At 44.3% G+C, this 27,614-nt stretch overlaps 1 long non-coding RNA gene across 1 annotated transcript; it reads right to left on the reverse strand.

Annotated features, from left to right (window-relative positions):
* On the reverse strand, positions 1-27,365 carry LOC112429183 (uncharacterized). Its single transcript, XR_011614425.1, has 3 exons — positions 27,121-27,365; positions 16,106-16,288; positions 1-1,313 (listed from the first exon to the last, which is right to left on the reverse strand). It is a non-coding gene; the product is annotated as an uncharacterized lncRNA (long non-coding RNA).
* Positions 27,366-27,614: the final 249 nt, after the last annotated feature.

Below are 27,614 nucleotides of genomic sequence, written 5' to 3' on the forward strand. Positions count from 1 at the left end.
GCATGAGAATTAATTCATCATTGTTTGCTTCCTCACAGATTGTTTCCTAAATCTACAAAAAAGTTGAATTGACAGTATAAAACAAGGCTTTGATTACAGTAGTGTGGGGAAAAGAAAGAGATCAGACTGTTACTGTGTCTATATAGAAAGAAGTAGCCATAAGAGACTCCATTTTGTTCTGTATTTGAGATGCTGTTAATCTGTGACCCTACCCCCAACCTTGTCCTTGCAAGAGACATGTGCTGTGGTGACTCAAGGTTTAATGGATTTTGGGCTGTGCAGGGTGTGCTTTGTTAAACAGAGTATGCTTGTTAAACACAGAAGGCAGTATGCTTGTGAAAAGTCATCACCATTCTCTTAATCTCAAGTACCCAGGGACACGCGTACACTGCCAAAGATCGCAGGGACCTCTGCCTAGGAAAGCTAGGTATTGTTCAAGGTTTCTCCCCATGTGATAGTCTGAAATATGGCCTCGTGGGAAGGGAAAGACCTGATCGTCCCCCAGCCTGACACCCGTGAAGGGTCTGTGCTGAGGAGGACTAGTATAAGAGGAAAGAAGGCCTCTTGGCAGTTGAGAGAGAAAAGCATCTGTCTCCTGACGGGCAATGGAACATCTAGGTGTAAAACCCGATTGTATGTTCTGTTTACTGAGAAAGGAGAAAACCACCTTAGGGCTGAAGGTGGGACGCGCTATATGCTGCTCTTTATACACTAAAAAGGTTTATGGAAATGTTTGCGTATGCATATCAAGGCACAGCACTTTTCCTTAAACTCATTCATGTCACAGAGATCTATATTCACATGTCTTACTGCTGACCTTCTGCCTACAATGATCCTATTATCCTGCCACTTCCCTTTTTCTAAGATGGTAAAGACAATGATCAATAAATACGGAGGGAACTCAGAGACCGGTGCCGGAGTGGGTCCTCTGTATGCTGAGCGCCGGTCCCCTGGGCCCACTTTTTCTTTCTCTATACTTTGTCTCTGCGTCTCATTTCTTTTCTCAAGTCTCTCGTTCCACCTAACAAGAAACGCCCACAGGTGTGGAGGGGCAGGCCACCCCTTCAAGTAGTGTCCCCTACCATCCTTAAGCAACAGAGAAAATGCCTTTTGGTTGACTTTCCTTGACCGTAATATACCCAAGTACCATCAAATGTTTCCTACACATTACATAGGATTTAGAGTCAGCCATCAAAAAGATCACATTACAGCCTTTGCAGAAAGTGACGTGAGGCAGACAAAACTGATGTCTTTTTAGTTGATGTTTTCTCTCAGGCCTGTATCCATTTGACAAACCAATCTCCCGATGATGCCTAGAAGAAAGGACAGAAGAAAAATCTTGATGGGAATTAGAGCGACACAGCCCAAAGAAAACAATTTGGCCAAGCGGTGGCACCAAAATTGCCTTCAAGTTCAATCTGTTCCCCAGCAATTGAGCAGAGGACCAAGGGGTGAAAAATAAGAAAGACAGTTCCATCTACAGCCTTTCCTCTGGTGTTAAATGTAGCAAAATATTCAGCACACACACACACACACACACACACACAAAGAATAGAAAAACTAGCTGTGATGTTTTGTGACTGTATCGGTTATGAAATAGAGATCAGTAACAATATCGGAATCTCTCTCTTGAGCCTGGTAATGCCAAGTTCCCATAAGGGGTCTGAATCATATTTATTCATTCAAAAATTGCTTGTTGGATATTTACCTCCAGTTGCAACAGGAAAGGCTCAAGAAACCATTGCTTCCAACCAACCCTGAGAACGAGCCAGTTAAGCTTTTAAAAAAAAAAAAAAAAAAAAAAAAAAGTTTTTTAAAAAACCCCAAAGCTGTCAGAGATCTGGGGATACAAATACACCCAAATTACTTAAATTCCAGAAAGAGATGAGCCCTTCTTGAGAGATAAGAATTTCCATGGCTGTCTTAATCTCTGGGGGCACTGGGGAAAAGTAAGATGACGAAGAGCTGACTTTTTCAAATTTTTAATGGCCGCTTGGGAATTCCAAGAAACCCCAGCCATAAAGGGAGTCAGTGCCCGTCCTTCAACTGTATCCCACAGTGCTCCCATTGAACATCCTGGCCATGCCTGAAGCTCGGAGCAGGACAGGAGAGCTGGGAGAGATGCCCTCTGTAGCCAGGAAGGCACAGTCACCATAGGGCGAATCAGAATCCATGCAATCCGAGGTGGCTTTCAAAGAAGCCAGCCAGGCGCGGTGGCTCACACCTATAATCCCAGCACTTTGGGAGGCTGAGGCGGGAGCACTACTTGATGTCAGGAATTCGAGACCAGCTTGACCAATGTGGTGAAACCCCATCCCTACTAAAAATACAATAATTAGCCAGGCGTGGTGGTGGGCACCTGTAGTCCCAGCTACTCAGGAGGCTGAGGCAGGAGAATCGCTTAAACCCAGGAGGCGGAGGTCGCAGTGAGCTGAGACCACGCCACTGCACTCCAGCCTGGGTGACAGAGCGAGAGTCCATCTCAAAAAAAGAAAAAAAAATTGAAAAGAAAGAAAGGAAAAAGCAAACAGAGGGCTGGGCATCTGACAGGCCCCATGGGGAGAAGCCTATTCAGTGAACCTGGGACAGCTGGCAGGTCCAGAGCTCAGCTGATCATTCATGGGCTTGTCACTCAGCCAGTAAAAGAATGGGGATTCCGAGGAAGGACAAAGGAAAGAAAAAAGATGGAAAGGTCATTGCATGCCCCAGATGCCTCAGAAACCCAGATCCTGTTTCCCAGGCCTGGCTGTCTTCCAAGTTTAGAGTAATAGTGAAGAGACAGAGCTTCTCCTGAGATCAGAACCTACCTCACTAGTAGATGTGCTTTCGACAAATGAAACAAGATAGAGAGACCTGGGCCAGGAGAGAAAAAGGACCCCAAAAAAGTTACCAAAGAGATCCCTGTCAGGATAACACAGTAACGACAATAATAATAATTGCCGGCTTTTGTTGACTGCTAGCTAATTATTTTTTGTTTGTTTTTGTTTGTTTGTTTGTTATTGTTTTGTTTGTGTGTTTTTTCTTTTTTGAGATAGAGTGTCACTCTGTCGCCCAGGTTGGAGTGCAGTGGTGTGATCTTGGCTCACTGCAACCTCCGCCTCCTGGGTTCAAGCAATTCTCTTGCCTCTGCTTCTGGAGTAGCTGGGATTACAGGCATGTGCCACCACACCCAGCTAATTTTTGCATTTTTAATAGAGATGGGGTTTCACCATGTTGGCCAGGCTGGTCTCGAACTCCTTACCTCAAGTGATCTACCTATCTCGGCCTCCCAAAGTGCTGGGATTACAGGCATTAGCCACCACGCCTGGCTTGTTTTTTTAATTTGTTTGTTTTTTCTGGTTTTTTTTTTTTTTTTTTTGGTATTTTATTTTATGTATTTTGTTGTTGTTGTTTGTTTTGTTTTTTTTTTTTTTTTGGAGATGGAACCTCGCTCTGTCACCCAGGTTGGAGTGTAGTGGTGCCATCTTGGTTCACTGCAAGCTCCGCCTCCTGGATTCACACGATTCTCCTGCCTCAGCCTCCCAAAGTGTTGGGATTACAGGCATGAGCCACCCGGCCAATGTATGTTTTTATTTTGGAGACAGAGTCTGGCTCTGTCGTCCAGGTTGGAGAGCAATGGTGTAATCATAAGCTCACTGCAACCTCAAACTTCTGCACTTATGCCATCCTCCCACCTCAGCCTCCCATAGTGTTGGGATTACAAGTGTGACACACCACACCTTCCTGTTTTTTACATTTTAAATACACCTTCTAAATTCTAGAATACTTTTTAGATTTCCTAGCTATTCGATGCACTTTAGTATCTCATTTACTTTTGTGGGTAAAGAAACCAGCCATTTTCTTTTACAGATGGCGGCATCTGAAGTGCAAATAGGCTAAGTCACTTACCCAGGTTCACACAGCTGGTACCTGAGGGAACGGCACCCAGGAGGTCTGGCTCCCTGTGGATACCGGGGTAGAAGGCCAACCTTCAGAGAGCAGAGCCACTTCCTCCCAGGGTGCTCAGAACAAAGCAGGGCTCTTTCAGCCTGGGGATGCCCTGAATGCAGGAGTCTGGCCTTATTTGGCTCATATCCCGGGAGGTGTTAGGGATGGATTAGGCAGTGGCTAAGAGCTGGAACTTTGGGTTTGAATCTCAACTGCATCCATGATTAGCAGCTTAGTGGGGTGAGGGACCCTGGAGGGGGTAAATTTCCTCCTGCATCATTGTGGGACTCCCCAAGAGGGGGTTTCTACCTCCCCATGCAAAAGAAAGAGAAAAAGTTATACTAACTGTCATGGAATGTTGGGGCAGACACTCCAAAGTACCCCACCGTATCTGTTTCCTTTCCCTTTGCTAACAGAATCCCAGTTTTGTTTGGAGCAACTATGAACCCGGCCACAGGCAATGCATCATGGTTGGTTTTACTTAGAATATCCTGACACTCATTTTTTTCAGCCTCCCCTACTGCTAGGGTTGATCCTCTTGACTCCTTTTGGCCAATGAGCCTCAGCAGAAATTGGCTTGAGGCAGAGGAGCTATTCTCAGAAAGTATTGGCTTTCCTGATAAAAGGGGGCAGACACAGTTCCAACAGCTCCAGCCGCAGGCCCCTGTCTTCCTACCCTGAACCCTGTCATGATGTGTCGTAACTTCCATGGCCATCTCACAATGGAAATGATCAGCTCGAAGACAAAAGCAATACACGAAGAATGACGGGGTGGACAAGCAGAAAACGCTGGGTCTCAGAAATCCTATTACTGGATGTCTACCCCAAGAAAAGGAAATTATTGCATCAGAGAGACACCTGCACTCATGCATTTATCACAATACTAAAAGACACTCATGTCTTTTGTAGCAACATGGATGGAACTCGGGCCATTATTCTAAGTGAAATGACTCAAAAGCAGAAAATCAACTACCAAACATTCTCACTTATCAGTGGGAGCTAAACAATGGGTACTCATGGACATAAAGATAAAAATAATGGACACTGGGGACTCCAAAAGGGAGGAAAGGTGGGAGGGGCAAGGGGAGGAAGGGTTGAAAAGTTACCTTTTCACAATAGGTACAATGGTACGATGCTCACTATTTGGGTTATGAGTGGCACAATTAGTACAATGCTCATTATTTGGGTGATGGGTACACTAGAAGCCCAGACATTGCCATGACATAGTATAACCATGTAACAAACCTGTACTAGTACCCCCAGTGTCTATGAAACTTAAAAAAATGTTTTTTAAGGCAAAAAGAGAGAGAAAATTCTGGGTTTCTAAGGGTGTGAACATTATTCCACCTGAGAGAATCATAAAACGTAATTCGTGAAACTGGCTATGTACATTGCGAAATTTAAGTGATGGATCTACCTGTGCTGTAAAAATGCAAACTGAGAAAATCGTTCATCAAAGTGGAATCTAAAAACACAGATAAGGTATAAATGCCATTTTCTGGAAAGTTCTACCTACTTTTCAGTCTTGTGCCCCCACCAACTTTCCATGCCAAGTTTCGCCCTCTTCCTCCCTCTCCTCTCCCTTCCCCTCTCTCTCTCTCCATATCATGTCACTGTCCAAGATTAACTAACCTTTTGCACTGAAAGATGACATAACATAGTAAAATACAGTTTCAACATTAATTTCATGGCTTAAAAGTCTTAAAGACCTAGTTTTTTATTTCCTCATACTCCCAGTATAAATTTTTTATCTGCACTGAACTAAGAAATTACAGGTACACCTTGGGGATCATGCAGATTCCATTCCAGACCCTACAATAAAACTAATATCACAACAAAGCGAAACCCACATATTTTTTCGTTTCCCAGTGCATACAAAAGTTATCTTGACACTATGCTGTAGTCTATTACATGGGCAATAGCATTATGTCTAAAAAACAATTACATACCTTAATTTAAAAATATGTTATTACTAAAAATGCTAATGATCATCTGAGCCTTCAGCAGGTCATAATCTTTTTGGTGGTAGAGGGCCTTGCCTTGATATTATTGATAGCTGCTGACTAATCAGGGTGGTGGTTTCTGAAGGCTGGGTGGCTGCGGAAATTTCTCAAAATAAGACAACAGTAAAATTTGTCACGAACTTGTGAAGTTTGACTCTTCCTTTCATGAAATATTTGTTTTGTAGAGGCATGCAATGTTATTTGATAGCATTTTACCCAAAGTAGAACTTCTTTCAAAATTGCAGTCAATCCTCTCAAATCCTGCTGCTGCTTTATGAACTCAATTGATGTAATGTTCTCAATCCACTGCTGTCATTTTAACAATGTTCACAGCATCTTCACCAGGATTAGACTCCATCTCAAGAAACCACTTTCTTTGCTCATCTATAAGAAGAAGCTTCTCATCATGAAGTTTTATCATGAGATTGCAGCAATTCAGTTACGTCTTCAGGTTCCACTTCTCATTCTAGTCGTCTTGCTATTTCTGCCACATTTGAATCACTTTCTCGGCTGAAGTATTAACCCCCTCAAAGTCATCCAGGAAGGTTAGAATCAACTTCTTCCAAACTCTTGAAACTCTTGTTAAGGTTGACGTTTTGACCCCCTCCCATGGATCACACATGTTCTTAGTGACATCTAGAATAGTGAATTCTTTCCAGAAGGTTTTCAATTTACTTTTCCCAAATCCATCAGAGGAATCACTACCTGTGGCTGCTGTAGCCTTACAAAATGTATTTCTTAAACAAGACTTAAAAGTTAAAATTACTCCTTCATCCATGGGCTGCACAATGGATTTTATGTGAGTAGGCCTGAAAACAACAGTAATCTCCTTGTACATCTCCATGAAAGCTCATGGGTGACCAGGCGCATTGTCAATAAGCAATAATATTTTGAACAGAATCTTTTTCTGAGCAGTAGGTCTCAACAGTGGGTTTAAAATATTTAGTAAACTGTGCCATAGACAGATGTGCTGTCATACATGCACAGGCAGAGTAGTCGATTTTGCATAATTCTTAAGGGCCCTGGGATTTTTGAAACAGTAAATGAGCACTGGCTTCGACTTAGAGTCACCAGCTGCATTAGTCCCTAACAACAGAGTCAGCCTGTTCTTTGAAGCTTGAAAGCCAGGCATTGACTTCTCCTCTCTAGCTATGAAAGTCCTAGATGGCATCTTCTTCCAATAGAAGGCTGTTACATCTACACTGAAAATCCATTATCTAGTATAGCTACCTTCCTCAATGATCTTAACTAGATCTTCTGGTTAGTTTGATGCAGTTTCTACATCAGCACTTGCCGCTTCACCTTGCACTTTGATGTTACAGAGACAGCTTCTTTCCTTCAGCCTCATGAACCAACCTCTGCTAGCTTCAATCTTTTCTTCTGCAGCTTCCTCATCTCTCTCAGCCTTCACAGAATGGAAGAGAGGTAGGGCCTTGCTCTTAATTAGGCTTTGGCTTAAGGAAATGTGGTGGCTGGTTTGATCTTCTATTCAGACATTTAAACTTTCTCCATATCAACAATAAAGCTGTTCTGCTTTCTTTTCGTTGCTGTGTTCACTGGAGTGGCACTTTTAATTTTCTTTAATAACTTTTCCTTTCCATTCACAACTTGGCTAAGTTGAAAAAGAGGCCTAGCAATTGGCCAGTCTCAGCTTCTAACATACCTACTTCACTAAGCTTAATCATTTCTGCCTCTTGATTCAAAATGAGAGATGGGCAACTCTTCCTTTCACGTCAACACTTAGAGGCCATTGCAGGGTTATTAATTGGCCTAACTTCAATATTGTTGTGTCTTAAGGAACAGAGAGACCTAAAGATTGGAAGAGAGATGGTGAAACAGCCAGTCTGTGCAGCAGTCGGAACACACACAGCATTTATGGAATACTTTTGCCATCTTCTATGGGTGCAGTTCATGACATCCCAAAACAATTACAGTAGTAATATCAAAGATCACCCATCATAGATCACTTTAATAGACATAATAATAGTTAAAAAGTTGAAATATTGTGAGAATTAACAAAACATGACACAGAGACATAAAGTAAGCACATGCTGTTGGGAAATCGGCATCACTAAACTTGTTCCGTGCAGGGTTGCTACAAACCTTCAATCTGTAGAAAATCAGTCTCTGCAAAGTGCAATAAAGCAAAGCCCAATGAAACATGGTATGCCTATACCATTCTAAAACTATGTCATTAATACTATTGTTGGTGGCGCTATCACGGTGCCTGGCGCAGAGTAGGCACTCAAATATTTGGTGAAGAAATGACTATCAGCCAATAGAGAAGCCCAAAGCAGGGCCAGTGTCACTGGCAAGTTGGGTCCCTTTAAACCACCAGATGGCATCCTCAGCATGGGATTCTCAAGGAAGGCCTTGCGAATCCTACAGAAACGGAATCACACTTCTGTTTCCTCACAATGGTTATTTTCTTTGGACAAAGACATCTGATGAAATGGGTTCATTCCGGTAAAACAAAATGTGATTTGGAGAATTAGCAGGCTGCCCTTCATTCTCAGCAGTAAAAGAAACCAGCATCATTGTTGCTCCTCTTTGCCCAGGCTGCGTGTTATGGATAAAAAATGGGGTGGCTTTGGACCCAGGGCTCATACGACGCTGCCCCCAACCAGTGAACCACGCAAAAGACTTTCAAACACTCTAACTTGTGCTGATGTTCTCCAGAAGGGACGGAGTGGGAAGTGTATGACCAGGCACATCACACAGAAAAACTTCTATAAAATCCTCTGTACCCATTTCTGTCCCCAAGAGTCTCACATTCCTGGGAACCTACTCAAATCTCTCTCCTTCCCCAAACTCAGGAATTCTCCCACACCCTACCCATCTGACTTTCTTCCACGTAGGGTTACCAAACGTACAAAATAAAAATACAAGATACCCAATTAAATTTGAAAGTTAAACAAACCTGTAGTATTAATAATAAAGTTCTGACTGTGGGACACCTGACCATGGTCCGGCCAATCAGAGGTTCCATGATTAGTGGAGAGATGGTCACATGAGCCAAGTTGGGCCAATGCGAAAGTGTAATATTTGGGACATATTTATACTTAAAAAAAGAAAAGTGTTGTTTATCTGAAATTCAAATTTAACTGGGATCCTGAATTTTCTCTAGCAACCCTACCACCACACCCTTCTTATATAAAAATAATGCATAAGATGAACAAGTTCTCCAATGCTACATTGTACACTGAAAAATCTGTTCAGAACCAGGTGCAGTGGCTCACACCAGCAATCCTAGCACTTTGGGAGGCCAAGGTCAGAGGATCGCTTGAGGTCAGGAGTTTGAAACCAGCCTGGGCAACATGGCAAGATCCCATCTTCACAAAAAGATTAAAAACTTAGCTGAGTGTGGTGGTACATGCTTGTAGTCCTAGCTACTGGAGAGGCTGAGGCAGCAGGATCCCTTGAGCCCAGGAGTTTGAAGTTACAGTAAGCTATTATCACACCACTGCATTCCAGCCTGGGTGACAAAGCGAGACTCTGTCTCAAAAAAAATTTTTTTTTAAATCTGTTAGAAGTTGAGATCTCATATTAAGTGTTCTTGCCAAAACCAATTTTTTAAAAAGAAAGAAAAATAAAATATGCTATTCATAGTGCATAATCAACGTAATCCCACCTGCAAGTACAGTAGCATACAAAATGAACCATTTGATTTGCAAATTTTCTAACGTCATGAATCTCACAACTTTTGTGCCAGGTGAGACTGCTTGAGAGGACTTCCTTTACTAATAAAATCTCAGGCTGAATAAATTCATACATAGATACATACAAGAAAGGTCTCCCTTTTTGCTTCCCCATCCACCAACCTGCAGGACCCTCCTTGGTGTCCTTCCTTCTAAGAAGGCAGGAGTAGGGAGAAGTAGATTTCTGTAGAGTTTAATATTGAGAGACCGTTCACAAATACAATAATTTTTTTTCTTTTCATATTTTGTTTTATGGCATGTGAAATATATACATGCTTTAAAATGTCACATGTGGCCGGGCGTGGTGGCTCGTACCTGTAATCCCAACACTTTAAGAGGCTGAGGTGGGCAGATTGCTTGAGGGGCGTCAGGAGTTCAAGACTAGCCTGGCCAACATGGTGAAACCCCATCTCTACTAAAAATACAAAAATTAGCTGGGCATGGTGGTCCATGCCTTTAGTCCTAGCTACTCTACTCAGGAGGCTGAGGCAGGAGAATCACATGAACCTGGGAGGAGGAGGTTGCAGTGAGCCGAGATCACACCACTGCACTTCAGCGTCAGCAACAGAGTGAGACTCTGTCAAAAAAAAAAAAGAAAAGAAAAGAAAAGAAAGAAAAAGAAAAAAAAGTCACATGCGATTATAGGATTCAAGCAACACACAGGGCTAGTAAGCAAGCTAATAACCTTTCTCAACCCCTCTCATCCCACATCTTTGAAACATCGATGTTTCCAGTACTGTTTGGTGTAGTTCCTTCCACATCATTCTCTTTGCTCATAAAGATACATATGAAAGACTTTGTTTTCCTCAAAAGAAGTCATTATGCACTTTGCTCCCCCTGCTCCTGCCCTTGATATATCTATATCTTTATGTCTATCTCTCTCAACATAGATTCAGGAAGAAAGAACATATCTCGAATGGACATCTCTCCACGTCATTACACAGAGCTCTAAAGCTGAGTTATAGGCCACAGTGTGCTGCATCCTAATTTATTCCACGGATCCCACAGAAATGCTCAACACCTGGGGTCAGGATTTTTATACAGGGTTGTTTATCACAGCACAGTTTGTTCCATCGAAAGCTAAAAAGACTATGAAGGACAATCAGCAGGAGGATGAGCTTGTTTATCTCTGGAGCCTTTACTAGTGGCTCTAGAATTCATCTTTTCTCATCAGTCTGGACTTGACCTTCAATACTCCAGGAGCCCATCTGGAGGAAGATGACTTCCACCTGGCCCTCCTCTCCAATGACTATTTGAAGCCTCGCTCTGCTCTGCTTCCCCAGTTTCCCTCCTCATCGTCCTTCCTTCCTTTCTTTCAACTATTTTCTACTGGAGAATTTTCTGAGAGGTTATATAATCAAGAGGATTTCATCAAATGATGAAAGAGCAGCCATACACCATGGCCAAGCAATTGCATATCTCTCTGAAAAGACCCTGGTACATTTTGGCCTAGAGCTCAACATTTTCCAAAAGAAGGGTCCCTTTTTCGCTTCAGGGACTCCATATGTTGGTTATAATGGAAATCTAGGCCCTCTCCTCATGATAACAGGTCCTCAATTATTCCTTTGAGGAAAGAGACAGGGACTCTGGGGCTATGTGCTTAAGTAGAACTGATCCTCCCTCCTGACACCATGAGCACCTGACCGCAGCCTGGGCAATCAAAGATTCCATGATAGCTCAGAGAAAGTCACATGATCCAGACTGGCCAATGGGAAACTGACTCGCTCTTTTGGCAGGAGCTCCCAGGCCTCTAGGAGGTGTGCGTAGATCCACTGGGAGCCATTTTATTGCCACGCAGGGCAATCATGACTGCAAATGAAAACAAGAGAAAGTAAAAAGAGCCTAGAAAGAGAAAAAGACAGATCCCTGGTGATGTTGTTGGAGTTCCTAGATTCAGCTGAACTGCAAGTGAGACCTACCCACCTCTCACCTTTGCAATCATATGAACCAAACATTCTCTTTGGGATGAAGCCAATTTGAGTTGGGTTTCTGTCCCTTGAAATTAAAAGAGGTCTTGGTAATAGAAAACTATTTATATCTCAAGTAATGAAGAAAATACATCCTATCGGCCAGGCGCTGTGGCCCATGCCTGTAATCTTAGCACTTTGGAAAGCTAAGGCAGGAGGATCCCTTGAGTCTGGGAGTTTGAGACCAGCCTAGGCAACATAGGGAGACCCCATCTATATACATAATTTAAAAATTAGCCGAGTGTGGTGGTGTGCACCTGTGGTCCCAGCTACTTGGGAGGCTGAGGCAGGAGGATCTCCTGAGCCCAGGAGGTCAAGGCTACAGTGAACCATGATCGTGCCACTGCACTTCAGCGTGGGCCACAGAGTAAGATCTTGTCTAAAAGAAAGAAAGAAAGAAAGAAAGAAAGAAAGAAAGAAAGAAAGAAAGAAAGAAAGAAAAAATACATCCTGTCTCCCCACTCCACCCCAACTTCACACATACAGAGAGCTATTAAGAATTCAGTCGTGGCCGGGCGCGGTGGCTCAAGCCTGTAATCCCAGCACTTTGGGAGGCCGAGACGGGCGGATCACAAGGTCAGGAGATCGAGACCATCCTGGCTGATACAGTGAAACCCCGTCTCTACTAAAAAATACAAAAAACTAGCCGGGCGACGAGGCGGGCGCCTGTAGTCCCAGCTACTTGGGAGGCTGAGGCAGGAGAATGGCCTAAACCCGGGAGGCGGAGCTTGCCGTGAGCTGAGATCCGGCCACTGCACTCCAGCCTGGGCGACAGAGCCAGACTCCGTCTAAAAAAAACAAAACAAAAAAAATGAATTCAGTCATACTCACAAAACACCTATACTTCATCTGAAAAATTATCATATTGATGTAACATACAAGCAGTTTTCCTACCTCTAACAATGAGATCTGTAAGGATTCAAGACCCACAGGTAGGAATCAAATAGGATATGTTGGTGGCTCATAAGGTATCTGGAACTGCCAGAGGGATATGCCTGGAAGCAGACCTCAGCTAAAGAGGGATGGGGTTGAGGGGTAAATACCCAGTTCCCCCTTTCCTTAGGAAGGACACCTTTGAGGCATGTTCTGCGCTGTCCCCAGAGTTCCCAGGGAGATCAGGGCCTCGGTTGTCCACGACGCTCAGTAACATGCCTTTTATTGGCTTTCTTCCTTTCCGAGCCTCACTTCTTTGTGCCTTTTCTGGTGCATCCTGGTATCACCTCCAAATGAACCACTTCTAGAAGAATCCATGACTCAGGGTCTGCTTCCAGAGAACCAAACCAGGAAAGCTCTATCCAAACTCAGGAGACTCCCAACAAACCAGAGTCCACCCACATCCTCAGACTAAAAATCCCTGTTCTAAAGGACTCCACACACCAAGCAAGCAGTGCTCACTGCAAAGCCACTTGATATGGTGAGTTAGTACCTTGTTAAAAAAAGAAACAAATTCTCAAGACTTGTAGCTCCTTATACCTGATATTCTAATTGCCATCAGTTTGTGAATTTTTGAACTCTTCTAATCCTCGTCTTCTCAGGACACAGGCAGGTTGTGCTTTTAGGGGCATGATTTATTGTTCCCTGCCAATTCTGCCCATCCTTCCACTGTGTTAAAAGCCCTATGTTTATGTGGAACAGCCTTCTTACTGTTTTAATTCAGCTCCCTGTGATCTCCCTGCCTATAAGAAGAATTCCTGAAGCAGATGCTCCTTCTCTACCTGCTGAGCCTCACTTTCTGTCTCCTGTCCCGTTTAGAAGAGCAATAGTGAGCCAGGAGCAGTGGCTCATGCCTGTAATCCCAGCACTTTGGGAGGCCGAGGCGGGTGGATCACCTGAGGTCAGGAGTTTGAGACCAGCCTGGCCAACACAGCAAAACCCCATCTCCACTAAAAATACAAAAAATTAGCCGAGCTTGGTGGCGGGCCCCTGTAATCCCAGTTACTTGGGAGGCTGAGGCGGGAGAATTGCTTGAGCCTGGGAGACAGAGGTTGCAGTGAGCCAAGATCATGCCGTTGCACTCCAGTGTAAGTGACAAAGAGAGACTCTGTGTCAAAAAACAAAAAGAAGAAGGAGGAGGAGGAGGAAGAGAAGGAAGAAGAGGAAGAGAAGAAGAGGAAGAAAAGGAAGAAGAAGAAGAGGAGGAGGAGGAGGAAGGGGGGAGGGGGAGGGGGACAAGGAAGGAAGGAAGGAAGGAAGGAAGGAAGGAAGGAAGGAAGGAAGGAAGGAAGGAAGGAAGGAAGGAAGGGGAGCAATAGTGATGGGAATGGCCTAATGGCACAGTGAGAGATCTAGGCAGGCAGACCTGGCTCTATCACTTAGTATCCCTGGGACTTTAGCCAGAGGCATCAGTTTCCCAATCTGTAAAATGAATCTATAATAATGGTAACTACTCTGTATAGTTACTAGTGAGAACAAAATGAGATAATACAGGTAAAATGTTTAGCACGGTGCCTGGTACATGGAAAATGCTTGAGAAATGGAGGCCTTTGTTGCCACTCAAGTCTAGCAGTCTTAAATATTTTTTGAATGAATGAATGAAGTCAACAGAAGGCCAAGCTGTGGGCAGTGCCTTTGGCTAAATCCCAGAGGACCTGGGGTCCTGCCTCTCTTAGCCACTGTCTCCTGATTCTCTGTCTCTTTGTCTTTCTGTCTCTTCTAGTTCCATACCTGCTTCTCTCTGTGTTTCTCTTCTCCTGTTCTCTCTTTTCTTATGTTCTATTTCTCTCTCTCTCTCTCTCTCTGTGTGTGTGTGTGTGCGTGCGTGCGTGTGTGTGTTTCTGTGTGGCTCTGTTTCTTTCTCTCTGTCTCTTTTTCTCACTTTCTGTTTCTCTCCTGGTCTCTGTCTGTATCCCACCCCCGCCACATCACCCCCACACCAGCCTCCTCTTGCAGGGACCAAGTTGTCAGGCCACTCACGTCGTGGGCTGCCTTGAAACCTGCCACGCACATCCTCATAGCTAGATTTCTCCTGCATCCACCTCTGCTTAAAAAAAAAAAAAAAAAAATCTTTTGACCTTTGAGATTCAAATAAAAAGACCATAGAATGGCCTCAGGGAATAGCAGTGTCTGGAAAAAACAAACCACATTCCTAAACTTTGTGATTATTTTTTCTTTTATTTCCGTCTCTGCTGCCTGAAGCAGAATAAACTTTGTGTTTTTGAAAGACACATAGCACAAGGGTATGGGAACCCCTGGAAGCCCTCCGTGGGAGTTGCCTCACAACCAATCCTCCAAGTGAAGTGCTGCCCACCACGAACACCAAAGTGCGTTGAGTTGATAACAATTTTGTTTTCTGGAATCTGTCAACATGCGCAGCGGATGTACCCAGCAGTTCTTCCTAATCCTGCTGAGCCATTAGCCACAGATTCCTCTTTTGTTACAATTTAGCTGTGAGCTTCAGAGAGTGACAAGAGTCAGGGGAAGGGAGAATAGGGTAAGGCTGTGAAAAGATCCTGAAGAGGTGTTAAGAGCTCAGCAGTTGAGCCAGACATCCCTGGGTTCAAGCCTGGCCAGAACACTTAAGGGCTGGCTAACCTTGGGCAGAGTGACAGCTAACAAGTGTTCAGTACTTGCAATGTGCTTGGCATTGTGATAAGCTCCGTAAAGATGATCTCATTTAATCTTCTCTGCAACCCTGTAAATGACAAACTGGCTGCGGCTCAGAGAGGCTGGCTAACTCATCCAACATTACGCAGCTAAGTAAGTGGTCACTCTTTCAACAGTCCAATTCCTCGGCCCAATACCTGGAGACTTTGAGTGGGGGGAATGCTGGTTCCTGGTACTCCCCACCCCACCTCTGAGTGCCCTAACCACCATGGTCACTCCCAGTGGAATTGTCACCCATCATACAGCTGCCTCTGGAAGCTGTGTAACTGCCTTTTGTGCTGGCCCCTCCCTGGAGTGGAGTCCATGCAGTCCTACAAATTCAAAGAACCAGAACACCCTGGTTGTCAAGGCAGATGGGTAAGTGAGTACAGGGCATTTTCAGCAAGCCTTGGTGGGGATCTGGGGGTCTGTTTCTTAAGCATCCAGAGCTCCAACCAGTAGCTTCCCAGTGCATGACTGTGGGGCACTGGAGAAGGGGCAGAAAGGTGTGGAGGGTTAACCAGGAAGCTGGGCACGGTGGCAGGCGCCTGTAGCCTGTAGTCCCAGCTATTGGGAGGCTGAAGTGGGAGAATCACTTGAAGCTAGGAATATGAGGCTGAATGTGTCATGATTGAGCCTGTGAATAGCCACTGCACTCTAGCCTGGGCAACACAGAGATCTCATCTCTTAAAAAAATAAAATAAAATAAATAGGGGGTGGAGGTAAACACTACTCAACTCTTCAGACAGACTCTTCTCCAGGGAAGGTGAGATGACCTCCAGTCCAGCAATCTAAGACAGTTTCTTTCCTTTCACATATGAACATTTCTGAAATTAGGATTTATCTTACAATTGATACTATTTTATAACTACTTGGCAGCACCGTCTTCAGCATATGTAAAAGAACAGTGAGTCCTACAAAGACGTACCTTCTATTCAGTGATCTACGGTAGCTCAGAGGCTGGCTCTTATTGGCCCAACATGGATCACGTGCCTCTCCCTGGCCAATCAAGGCGTCTCTAGTTGTAATGCCTCAGTCACATGTACCTCTGGGGTTGGAAGTTGAGGTCAGCCTCATCTGAGCAGGTGGATCGACAAAGGATGAGTGATTTCTGTGAGGAAAATCAAAATGTCATTACCAGGAAAGAGCGCTGTGGATTCTAGGGAGGTAGAAGCAACCACTGCATCCTCTACCCAGAGTCATTATGAGATTCCGTGAGAATATCGGTGTGAGACCATTGGCCCATAGAAAACGCTCAGTACTCTCACCTGCTAATATTATTAAAGATGCCAAGTTGAAAAGTTTCACCTGAACCTATTCAAGCCTCTACACAAAACTTCTAGTTTGCAGGAAATGCGCAATTAGAAGTGGAGGGTATACACAGGAGGTGTTCTGTGTCCTTTTTTTTTTTTTTTTTTAACTTTTCAATGTGTTTGGAACTTTTCAAAATAAAAACAAATAAGTAAGCAGATACTTAGGCTGGGTGTGACGGCTCATAACTATATCCCAACAGTTTGAGAGGCCAAGGCAGGACAATTACTTGAGCCCAGGAGTTTGAGACAAGCTTGGGCAACATAGTGAGACCTTGTCCCTACCAAAAAAAAAAATAATAATTAATTAATTAAATTAGCAAGGTGTGGTGGTGCATGACTGTAATCCCAGCTACTTAGGAGGCTGAGGTGGAAGGATCACTTAAGCCCAGGAGTTTGAGGCTGCAGTGAGCTATGGTCATGTGCACTCCAGCCTAGGCGACAGAGCAAGACCCTGTCTATAAAAATAAAGAAAAAATATGCTTACCATCATTAATAATTAGAGAAATGCAAACAGAAACAGAGATTACCACTTCACACCCACTAGTATGCCATAATAAAATCAAAAACAGAAACAGAAGATGGCAAGTACTGGCAAAGATGGGGAGAAACTGCAATCCTTGTATAGCTGCTGTGGAAACAGTTGAGCGATTCTTCAAGAAGTTAATGGAATTGCCATGTGATGCTACAATTCCACTTTTAAGTATATTCTCAAAGGAATTTAAAAAACAGGTGCTCAAACAAATACTTGTACATGGATGTTCAAAGCAGGATTCTTCAGCCAAGAGGTGGAAACAACCCAAATGTCCATTAATGGATAAAAGAATAAATAAATTGTGGTCTATACAATGGAATATTATGCAGCCATAAAAAAGGATGAAATATTGATACATGCTGTAACACAGATGAACCTTGAAAACATTATCCTAAGTGAAAGAAGCCAGACACAAAAGATCACGTATCGTATGCTTCCATCAGTATGAAATATCCAGAACAGGCAAATCCATAGAGACAGGAAGCAGATTGGTGGTTGCCAGGGACTGGGGGCGGTGTGGGGGGGGCAGGGTAGGAAAGAAGGAGGAGTAACTGTTTAATGGGTATAGGGTATTCTTTTGAGGTAATGAAAATATTTTGGAATTAGAAGTGGGGTTGAACAACATTGAGCCTATACTAAATGTCATTGAACTGTTTACTTTGCAAAGGTTCATTTTATGTTATGTGAATTTCAACTCAATTAAAAAAAGTTGATGGGAAAATGAAATAACAATAAATACATAAGAAGCCCGCCCAGGAAATATTTGTAGGAAAGTAGGGAAATAAGACAGGCAAGAGTCAGTAAAAAAGTACATTGAGCAAGTTAGTCCTGTGGGCGACTGGAGTTCCATCCCTCTGGGGACCCCAGAGGGCCAATGGAGAATACACACTTTGGTCTTCCTGTTCCAAATGGTGAAGGAGTAGGAATATTTGTGTTCCAGCTCTCAGCAGTCATTGTATGAGGGCTGCTGTGAGAGGATGTTAATCCCAGATGCTTTCGGGCCTTTCCCCGGTGTCAACAAATGGAGAAAGCCCTCAAGGCAAGGGACACAGGTGCATATGAGTGGTCAAGACCAAGGGCGGATGTGGCATCTCCTGCAAGTTCTAAGATGAGAGCGTATGATGAGACAAATAAGAGTGCCTCTTCTGTGGTCAAATGGCTTGTAAAAGCACGAGAAAAAGAAATACAACAGTTTCTCCTTTTGCATTTGTGAGAGCAGCAAAGTGTTTTTGCTGAATCTTATTGAAAATTACACTTCTTTGCTTCTTTCCTTTCTTCCTTCTTTCTTTCCTTCCTCCCTCCTCCCTCCCTCATTCCCTCCCTCCCTTCCTTCCTTCCTTCCTTCCTTCCTTCCTTCCTTCCTTCCTTCCTTCCTTCCTTCCTTCTTTCTTTCCTTCCTTCCTCCTTTCTTTCCTTCCTTCCTCCCTCCCTCCCTTCCTTTGTTCCTTTTTCTTTCTTGAGACACAGTCTCACTCTGCTGCCCAGGCTGGAGTGCAGTGGCACAATCACAGCTCACTACAGCTTCGACCTCCTGGACTCAAAGGATCCTCCTGCCTCAGCCTCCCGAGTAGCTGGGACTACAAGCACACACCACCATGCCCAGTTTATTTATTTATTTATTTGTGTATTTATTTTTGAGATGGAGTCTCGCTTTGTCGCCAGGCTGGAGTGCAGTGTCACAATCTCGGCTCATTGCAGCCTCCACCTCCCAGGTTCAAGCGATTCTCCTGCCTCAGCCCCTAGAGTAGCTGGGACTATAGGTGTGCACCACCATGCCTGGCTAATTTTTTGTATTTTTTTACTAAAGATGGGGTTTCACCGTGTTACCCAGGCTGATCTCAAACTCTTGAGCTTAGGCAATCCTCCCGCCTTGGCCTCCCAAAATGCTAGGATTACAGGCATGAGCCACCGTGTCTGGACCCCTGTTGTTTTTTTTTGTTTGTTTGTTTGTTTTTTTTGCAGAGACAAGGTTTTGCTATGCTGCCCAGGCTGGTCTCAAACTCCTGTATTCAAGCAATCCACTTGCCTCGGCCTCCCAAAGCATTGGGATTACAGGCATGAGCCCCCACACCCACCCTACATATATTTGTTCCCATAAAAACGTATTATTACCAGCTGATTAGGAAGCTGGAGTGGAAGGTCAGTACTGCTCCCCTGTTAATAGTGCTCCATGTAATTGGATTTTTGCAGGTGGGTCATGTCTCTATGGATCAGTCAGGAATGTCTCCCCAAATCCAGAAGAATCCCAGGGTTTGTGAAAAATGCATGCTCCTCTCTCCCCCACACATGCATATGTGAAAACCATGAATTCTTAAAGCAACTGCCCCAACCTGAAATTTACTAGTAAGAAAAGCTAGGGTTCCTGGGAATGAATCCCACAAGCAAGGAAATATCAGCCAATGGAAAAGTAGCCTCCCCTTGCCAGAGCCATCTCCCTAGCACTGTGATCACAAGATTCACACAGGCGTCAGTCACTGCATCTGCCCCACTGGTGGCTTAAAAGTGGGAGTGCTGAAGATGAATTGGAAGAATGAATTGGTGACGTAAAGAGGAACCAGTGTACAGGCTTGAAATGCTGGGGGGGAAGAATGACTTCATCTTCATCATTCTGCTTCTCTTCCTTTGGAAGGTCAAGTTGGGTGTGCCAGAGAAAGCCCCAGAACTGTGGGTATTTTGCCATTGACTTTAACCGATAGACTGACATGCACTCCCCATGGTAGCTCCTATGTGCTCAACCTGTCACCGCCTCTTCAAAACATTGTTGGTTTCCATGGAGACAAAAAAGCACTTGCTGGAAGAGCTGCTGGAAATTTCAAGTCAAGATGTCCAGAACTACCTTGCCATATATTTTCTAAGACCTGATGTCAAAGAGAAACAATAGCCCAACTTTGCAAAGAGGTCAAAGGAAAACAAACCATCACAAGAACGGCTTGACACTATTTCTAGATCCCAACATCCTGTCTGGATGTTTCTGTCCTTTTAAAACCAAGCTCTGGGCAGCTATCGGGTGAAGTAGACCTGCTGATCTGCAAGCTCCTGACTTCAGACATGATTTTATTATGGGCAAGAAACCAGTTCGCTCTTCTCAGAGTTTAAATTTTGACAGGTCAATGCAACAACATGACTGCGAATACGCTTACAGAATGAACCCAGCATCTCTCGCATGCCAATCTACCTCCCACTCTCAGGGCTAAAAAAGAGCTCCTCGACTTGTGTGATTATACAGTATATCTATTTTTTAAATCTATTCTGTAAGGCAGTAATGCAAAACGAAAGATAATAGCATCTTCTAACAGCTGTCAGATTAACATAAAACGAAATTTTAAAAGAGAGCTTCTAAAGAGGACACTCAATTTATTTTGAAAAAATAGATTCAAAAAAATAGAGAAACTAAAATTTTTGTTTCTCTGTTATGATATAAAAACTTCACTATTCTGACAAAGGTCCCATTCTGGCCTTTATTTTTCTGGTAAACTTCATTTGAGCCGTTAGAAAACTATGACCTTAACCTTTTGGTTTTTATCCATGATTCCAGTAGTTAATGGAAAACATCTGACTTCTCCATTTCAGATGCTGGAATCACTATCCTTCCTCCAGTTACCCAAGGTGGAAAGCTGGGACTCAACCTGGATTCCTTCTTCTCCCTTAACCCCCACATCCATCAATCGCCAAATTTTGTTTAACTCCTAAATGTTTCTCAAGTTCTCTTCCTCCTTTTCATTGCCATGATCATTGTCCCAGTTGAGATGCTTGCTAAGACTATTGCAGTGGCATCCTACCTAATCTCTCTACTCCTGATCCTGCCCTCCTCAGATCCACCCTCCATGTAGTAGCCCTGTCTTCCAAAACTTGAGGCCGAATATTACAGTATGAAAGCTGGATATCATAAAAAGCCATAAGTATAGCTAAGGAGCTCCAGGGGTGGACTTATCAGTCACAATTGATGCTCCCCGTCTTGGAAAGCCCAGACACCATTACTACAGCCAAAACCTCCACTGCCCCAGTGCTGACCTTCTTGCCTTCCCTGAGATAAGGCTGGGGTCAGGCACAATCTTCATTGCATTCACCATGGCAGGGGCCATAGCAGCTGGACACCCAAGTTCCTGACCACACCAGCCTCATGGAGACTTGACTCTGCTCATGATGTCTAGATTTAGATGAAGCACCATGCAACAGAGCCTGGGATCTGGCCTTCCCAGCAGCTCCCCAGAAATGCTAGTTTAAGTGTGGAGACTTAATGCTCCATGAAATAAACTTTAATTAATGAGAGTCAAGAGGAAACAAGGGAAAAATACATCTCTCTTCCTCTCTTTGATGAACTGTTCTGAGGCACGGTGTTTCTCTACAGCCTGCTCAGATATGTCCCATGTGACTGGGCAACTGGCTGTGACTCTTCGTGGAACTGTGGCTTGCTCAGTACCCCACCTCTTTATGTTGGTTCCATCTCCATCTTTGGCTCATGCCTTGCCCTACAATCTTCACCTAACTTTTGCCCACCCCTTAAGACTTGGCCCAAATATCAACTTCCCCATCCTCTTACCATTTCCATCCCACAAAAAGGTCTAAGTCAGGTGCCCCTTCTCAGTACTCCACAGAAATCTGAATCCTTGGAACTATTAGCTTTATTGAATTATCTGCTCTTCCGTCCCTCTTCCCTATCAGGCTGTGAACTCCTCCGAGAGCAGGGACCATGATTTATTTACTTGTCTTCCCTAGTACCTAGCACTGTGCCTAAAATACTCAGTAAAGATTGGCTAAACCAAAGGGTTGATTTATAGGCACTTCATGAGGCTTCAAATAGTGAAAAAAGATCTTTACAGACACACAACACCAAAGGAAGGCATTCCTGGACATAGACACAGCCTGAGCAAATACCTGAAGCATGAAAATGTCAGTGTATAGGGGATATGCTTAGCCAGATAGGGGCTTTCTTGTGGAAGGTCTTGACAACCAGGCTGATGGGTTTGTATATCTTTTCCATGGATTAACTGATAGCCATTGAAACCAAGTCATTGATTTAGGAGGCTTAAACCATGAAGGATATGTAGGATGAATGGGGAAGAGGGTACAGATTGGGGAATTGTGCAGATTGGAATTACCATGGTAGCAAAGAGAATGGGAAAGAGATGCATGTGAGAAAGACAAGGGAGGCAGACTGCACGGGATGTAGCAAGGATTTATGAGTGAAAGGGATCAAAGTTGGCTTCTAATGTTCAAAACAAGGGCTCTGGGAGAATGGCAGGGTCAGTAACTGAAAAGGAAAAGATGGCAGGATTTCAGATTTAGGGCTGGAAGTAAGGACTGAAGAATCGTCAGAAGCATTTTAATAAAAGATGAGACTATTTACTGCAACATACATGCACAGATATGCATTATCATTATCACCACCACCACCACCGGCAATAGGTGCTAATCAAGTCAGTCCTAGCCTTCATTCTTCCACCACTGCTTTTATCATCAGTGACGGGCACAGGAGTAAAATAACATTTCCACAAATTCAGAGGGCAAGATCCATCTGTCCTGCCAACATATGCCTCTTTATTAATTTTTTTGACAGAGTTTTGCTCTGTCATCCAGGCTGGAATACAGCGGCATGATTATGGCTCACTGCAGCCTGAAACTCCCAGGCTTAATCGATCCTTGCACCTCAGTCTCTTAAGCAGCTGGGACTACAGGTGCACACCACCATGCCTGGCTAATTTTTCTATTTTTGGTACAGATGGGGTCTCCCTATGTTGCTCAGGCTGATCTTGAACTCCTGGGCTCAAGCAGTCCTCCCACCTCAGCTTCCCAAGGTGCTAGGACTATAGGCGTGAGCCACAATTTATGCTTTAAATGTAAGGTGAGTCAGCAACAGCAAAATTGTTAGCATCCCTTTTTGTTCATCCTGCAAAATCTCTCTGTGTTAACCTAGAAATCCATACTGTAAACATATTCTTAAGTCTACATGAATAATTTCCTTTAGAGCCAGAGAATGCTGAGGGGTTAGCAAAGAAAGCAAAAGAGTAGGGAAGAAAAAGTGAAAGTCACATAGCAATATAAAAATTCCTTTTTTGCCTGGCACAGTGACTCATGCCTGTAATTTCAGTACTTTGGGAGGCTGAAGTGGGAGGATAACTTCAGGCCAGGAGTTTGAAACCAGCCTGGGTGACACAGTGGGACCTCATCTCTACAAAAAATAAAACATTAGCCAGGCATTGTGGCATGTGCCTATAATCCCAGACACTTGGGAAGCTGAGGCGGAAGGATCACTTGAGCCCAGGTGAAGGCTGCAGGGAGCCATGATTGTGCCACTGCACTCCAGCCCGGGTGGAGACTCTGTCTCAAAAAAAGAGAAAAGGTAAATTCCTCTTTCCTTACTTCAAGTCATTGGTGTTATGGAAAGGGAGAAACTTGGAAGCTGTTATTTCCAACAAACTGTTATTATTAGTATTGCACTTGTCCTCATTTTGGTGTTTCAAGCTCCTACTCAGAGCCCTGCTGTGGCTGTTAATTGGTACAGGAGTTAAGAGCATTAAGCGAGCATCCTCTTGAACAGCTGGCACTAAGAGAAGATAGAACATAGAAGTTGCAATCTTCATTCTTTGAAGTTACTTGCTAAAATGAGCAATCCAAACACAAAGGATCATTTAGAACTAAGAGACTAGAAACTGTTAGATAATGGACACTAACGGGCTAAAAGTAAAAATAAATAAATAAATATTTTTATAATGTGAAAGCAAGTGGGGCATTTAGGAAGGAGTGTTTTGGGAGACTTGGAGCATCATTTTTGAATGGAGTGTTTTGGAGAAATCTGTCTCTTCCTTTTCATCAAGTTATCCTGGGTGGCCTTCACCAAGGTGATCTATAAAGCTGTGAAGAGCTCTTAGATCGAGTGCCTGGAGGTTGCAAAGTGATTTGGAGATAAGTAGAGAGGAAAAGTCCATTCCAGAAGGGAGATATATTGTTGGGGGGAATCCATCCATTTCTATGAAGCAAGTATTTTTTTTGTTTTATTTTGTTTTGTTTGTTTGAGATAGAGTCTTGCTCTGTTGCCCAGGCTGGAGTGCAGTGGCGTGATCTTGGCTCACTGCAAGCTCTGCCTCCTGGGTTCATGCCATTATCCTGCTTCAGCCTCCCGAGTAGCTGGGACTACAGGTGCCCGTCACCATGCCCTGTTAATTTTTTGTATTTTTAGTAGAGACGGGGCTTCACTGTGTTAGCCAGGATGGTCTCGATCTCCTGACCTCGTGATCCGCCCACCTCGGCCTCCCAAAGTGCTGGGATTACAGGCATGAGCTACTGTGCCCGGTGAGGCAAGTATTTCTTTTTATTTATTTATTTATTTATTTATTTTTATTTTTATTTTTTTTTTGAGACGGAGTCTTGCTCTGTAGCCCGGGCTGGAGTGCAGTGGCCGGATCTCAGCTCACTGCAAGCTCCGCCTCCCGGGTTTACGCCATTCTCCTGCCTCAGCCTCCGGAGTAGCTGGGACTACAGGCGCCCGCCACCTCGCCTGGCTAGTTTTTTGTATTTTTAGTAGAGACGGGGTTTCACGGTGTTCGCCAGGATGGTCTCGATCTCCTGACCTCGTGATCCGCCCGTCTCGGCCTCCCAAAGTGCTGGGATTACAGGCTTGAGCCACCGCGCCCGGCCGAGGCAAGTATTTCTTAATGTGGTCCTCAAAACATCTGTATTTGAACTACCAGAGCAGCTGATAAATGCAGGCCTCCATGTTCCTGATTCAGATTCTGATTGAATAGATCAGGAGTTTCAACCCAACCACAGGTGAGTCTCAGGCAACTGAAGTTTGAGAAGCACTGCAAGTCCTTCTCCCAGGCGCTCTCATTCCCACCCACCTCTATAAGAGCTCTCCCGTCTGCAATCACTTACTTAAATACACTTACTGAAGGTTGGGCATGGTGGCTCCCGCCTGTAAGCCTAGCACTCTGGGAGGCCAAGGCAGGTGGATTGCTTGAGCCCAGGAGTTTAAGACCAGCCTGGGCAATGTGGTGAAACCCCAGCTCTACAAATATTAGCCCTGCTAATTTTTTTTATTAGCTGGGATGCCAAGTAGCCTTCCAGCTACTCAGGAGGCTGAGGTAAGAGGATCACTTGAGCCTAGGGAGGTAAAGGCTAGAGTAAGCAATCAGCGCACCACTGCACTCTAGCCTGGGTTACAGAGTGAAACCCTCTCTCAAAATAAATAAATAAATAAACAAACAAATTTACTGTGTCTCAGCGCCAAGCTTTACTCTAGTCCCTGAAGATACAGGAGAGACCCAAAGAGACCACATCCCTGCCCTCATAGGGCTTATATGCTAGTGGATATGACAAACAGTAAACAAATAAGTGTATAATAAATATGCAATATGGCTGGGCGTGGTGACTCACACCTGTAATCCCAACAGTTTCGGAGGCCAAGGCGGGTGGATCACCTGAGGTCAGGAGTTTGAGACCAGCCTGGCCAATATGGCAAAACCCCATCGCTACTAAAAATACAAAAATAAGCCAGGCATGGTGGCGTGTGCCTATATCCCAGCTACTTGGGAGGCTGAGGCAGGAGAATCACTTGAACCTAGGAGGCAGCAGTTGCCCTGAGCTGAGATCATGCCATTGCACTCCAGCCTGGATGACAGAGCAAGACTCTGTCTCAAGAAAAAATAAATAAATAATAAATATGCAATATGATAATAAGCACTGTGAGAAAGGCCTGATGGAGTACTGTTGTGCATGTCAAAGAATGCTTCTCTGATAAGGGGCATTTGAGCAGGAACCAAATTCTTCTAAGTCCCCTGAGACCACCAGTGGTTTGCCCATTCACCAATCCTCCAAATGTATTCATTCACCAATATTAATTGAGGGCCTCTTGTGTGCCAGGCAAACCTGTCCAATATCCCCTGCATGGTCCCATTAGAGAGGCTTAAATTTCGTTCCCTAGGATTCTCAGCAGTCCCACAGTTTTTCACAGCCCCTCTCTAGTCCCCTGAGTCCCTGGCATACCCTTACATTCCATGACCTCTGCCCACCCACCTCCTGCATTTCCAGCTCGTTGCTCTGAATCTACCACCTCCCAAATCAACATGCGCATCACACATCACACTCTTCATATGACACAACCTGGCAGAAGGTTTGGTGAGGGCACTGTGTTGCCTGGGTTAAGGGAGCTACAAGGAGTAATGGAAGCTGTGAATAACGATACAGTTCTTCATGTTCATGCTAACTCTTCTTGCGGTCAAGCAAGATCCTGGAGTCAGTAGCTTGAATAAAAATGGTTAAAATGGGTGTGCTTTGGTGGCTAAGGAGGCTGAGCACCGGAGGAAACTAAAATTGTTGGCTGCTCCCAAGTCAGACCGTGTATAAGTGGTTTGCTTACATTATCTCATTTGATTGCTACGACGATACTGTGAGGTTGGTAATAAGCCGATTGTTACAGATGGACAACGGAGGCTCAGAGAGCTTCAGTAACCCGTGTCTAAGGCTGCATAGCCAGTGATGGGTAAAACAGGGATTCAAACCTACATTTGAGCCTAAAGCTCCTTGTTTTCTTCCACCAAGTGAAGTGAGAGTTTGTAAAGGCAAAAATTCCGAACAGTGCCTCTTGGGTTAACAGAAATCATGATGACTTTGCCAGCAAAAGACTCGGAGGAACATTGAGTACACAGCCTCTCAGTTCTAGGTAGGTCATGTGTGTCAGCCAGTAGGTTGAGTTTATAACAGTCACATCATGACCTGAACACCCTCCCACTCCACTGCTGACACAACTAGATAGAATCTGGCAGGGATGATACATAACTACCTTAGACAGGTGTAAGCGAGGAGAAAAATACAGACAAAAAGAGAACGAAAAGGAAGCTTGCAAGAAAAACAAACCAAAAAACTGAACTGACCCCTAATGCATCTGACTGACGCTTCTGCAAAACTAGCAGATGCATTCGGATCAAACTAATTATTAAGAAATGCAAAGAATTGGATGCTGTCTTAGGCGGAAACAAAACAAACAAAAAAAAGAAATGCAAAGAAAACTTAGCTCCATGGAGCTGTCCTAAATGCATTTATCATGCTTGAGCTTGTAACATTGATCCAGGTGACTCCCAGTTACGGCCTATTGGTGCTCACCTTTTCCCGCTAGGTATGTACCAGGTGATGAGGAGACGTACTGTCTGGGCTCTTCAGACAGGCTTCTTTCTCCCTGGAACCCAGAAAACTCGGACTACCTGCAGTGTGCAAAGGCAGCTGGCCAGGAAAGGATGCTGGCTTCAGGTCCTGGGGCCCCTCCCTGGAGGGAACAAATGCCTCTCGGATTGCAGCTGCAGAAAGAGAGAGGAGAATCGGGGAATGGGATGGTGTGCTGCAGAGGCAGTGGTTTGGACAGCGACTGGGTGACTCATGCCCCAGGCAGCTTTTTACAGGAGTTGCAAATTCCAGTAATAGCAGATGAGGAACATCTCTCGAGGGACACCCTACCAATCGAAGGTGCTTCTTGCACCATCTTGGCAGCCCTGAGTTGGCATCTGAATAGCTTCTCTATTCAGATCCTTTGCCAGATCCCAAAGGCTCTCCTTGCTTTGGCCCCCGGGCTTCCTGAAACCGGGAGGTTATTCTCCCCAGAA

This window comes from Macaca nemestrina, chromosome 15, assembly GCF_043159975.1.
Source record: "Macaca nemestrina isolate mMacNem1 chromosome 15, mMacNem.hap1, whole genome shotgun sequence".
Classification (NCBI taxonomy): domain Eukaryota; kingdom Metazoa; phylum Chordata; class Mammalia; order Primates; family Cercopithecidae; genus Macaca; species Macaca nemestrina.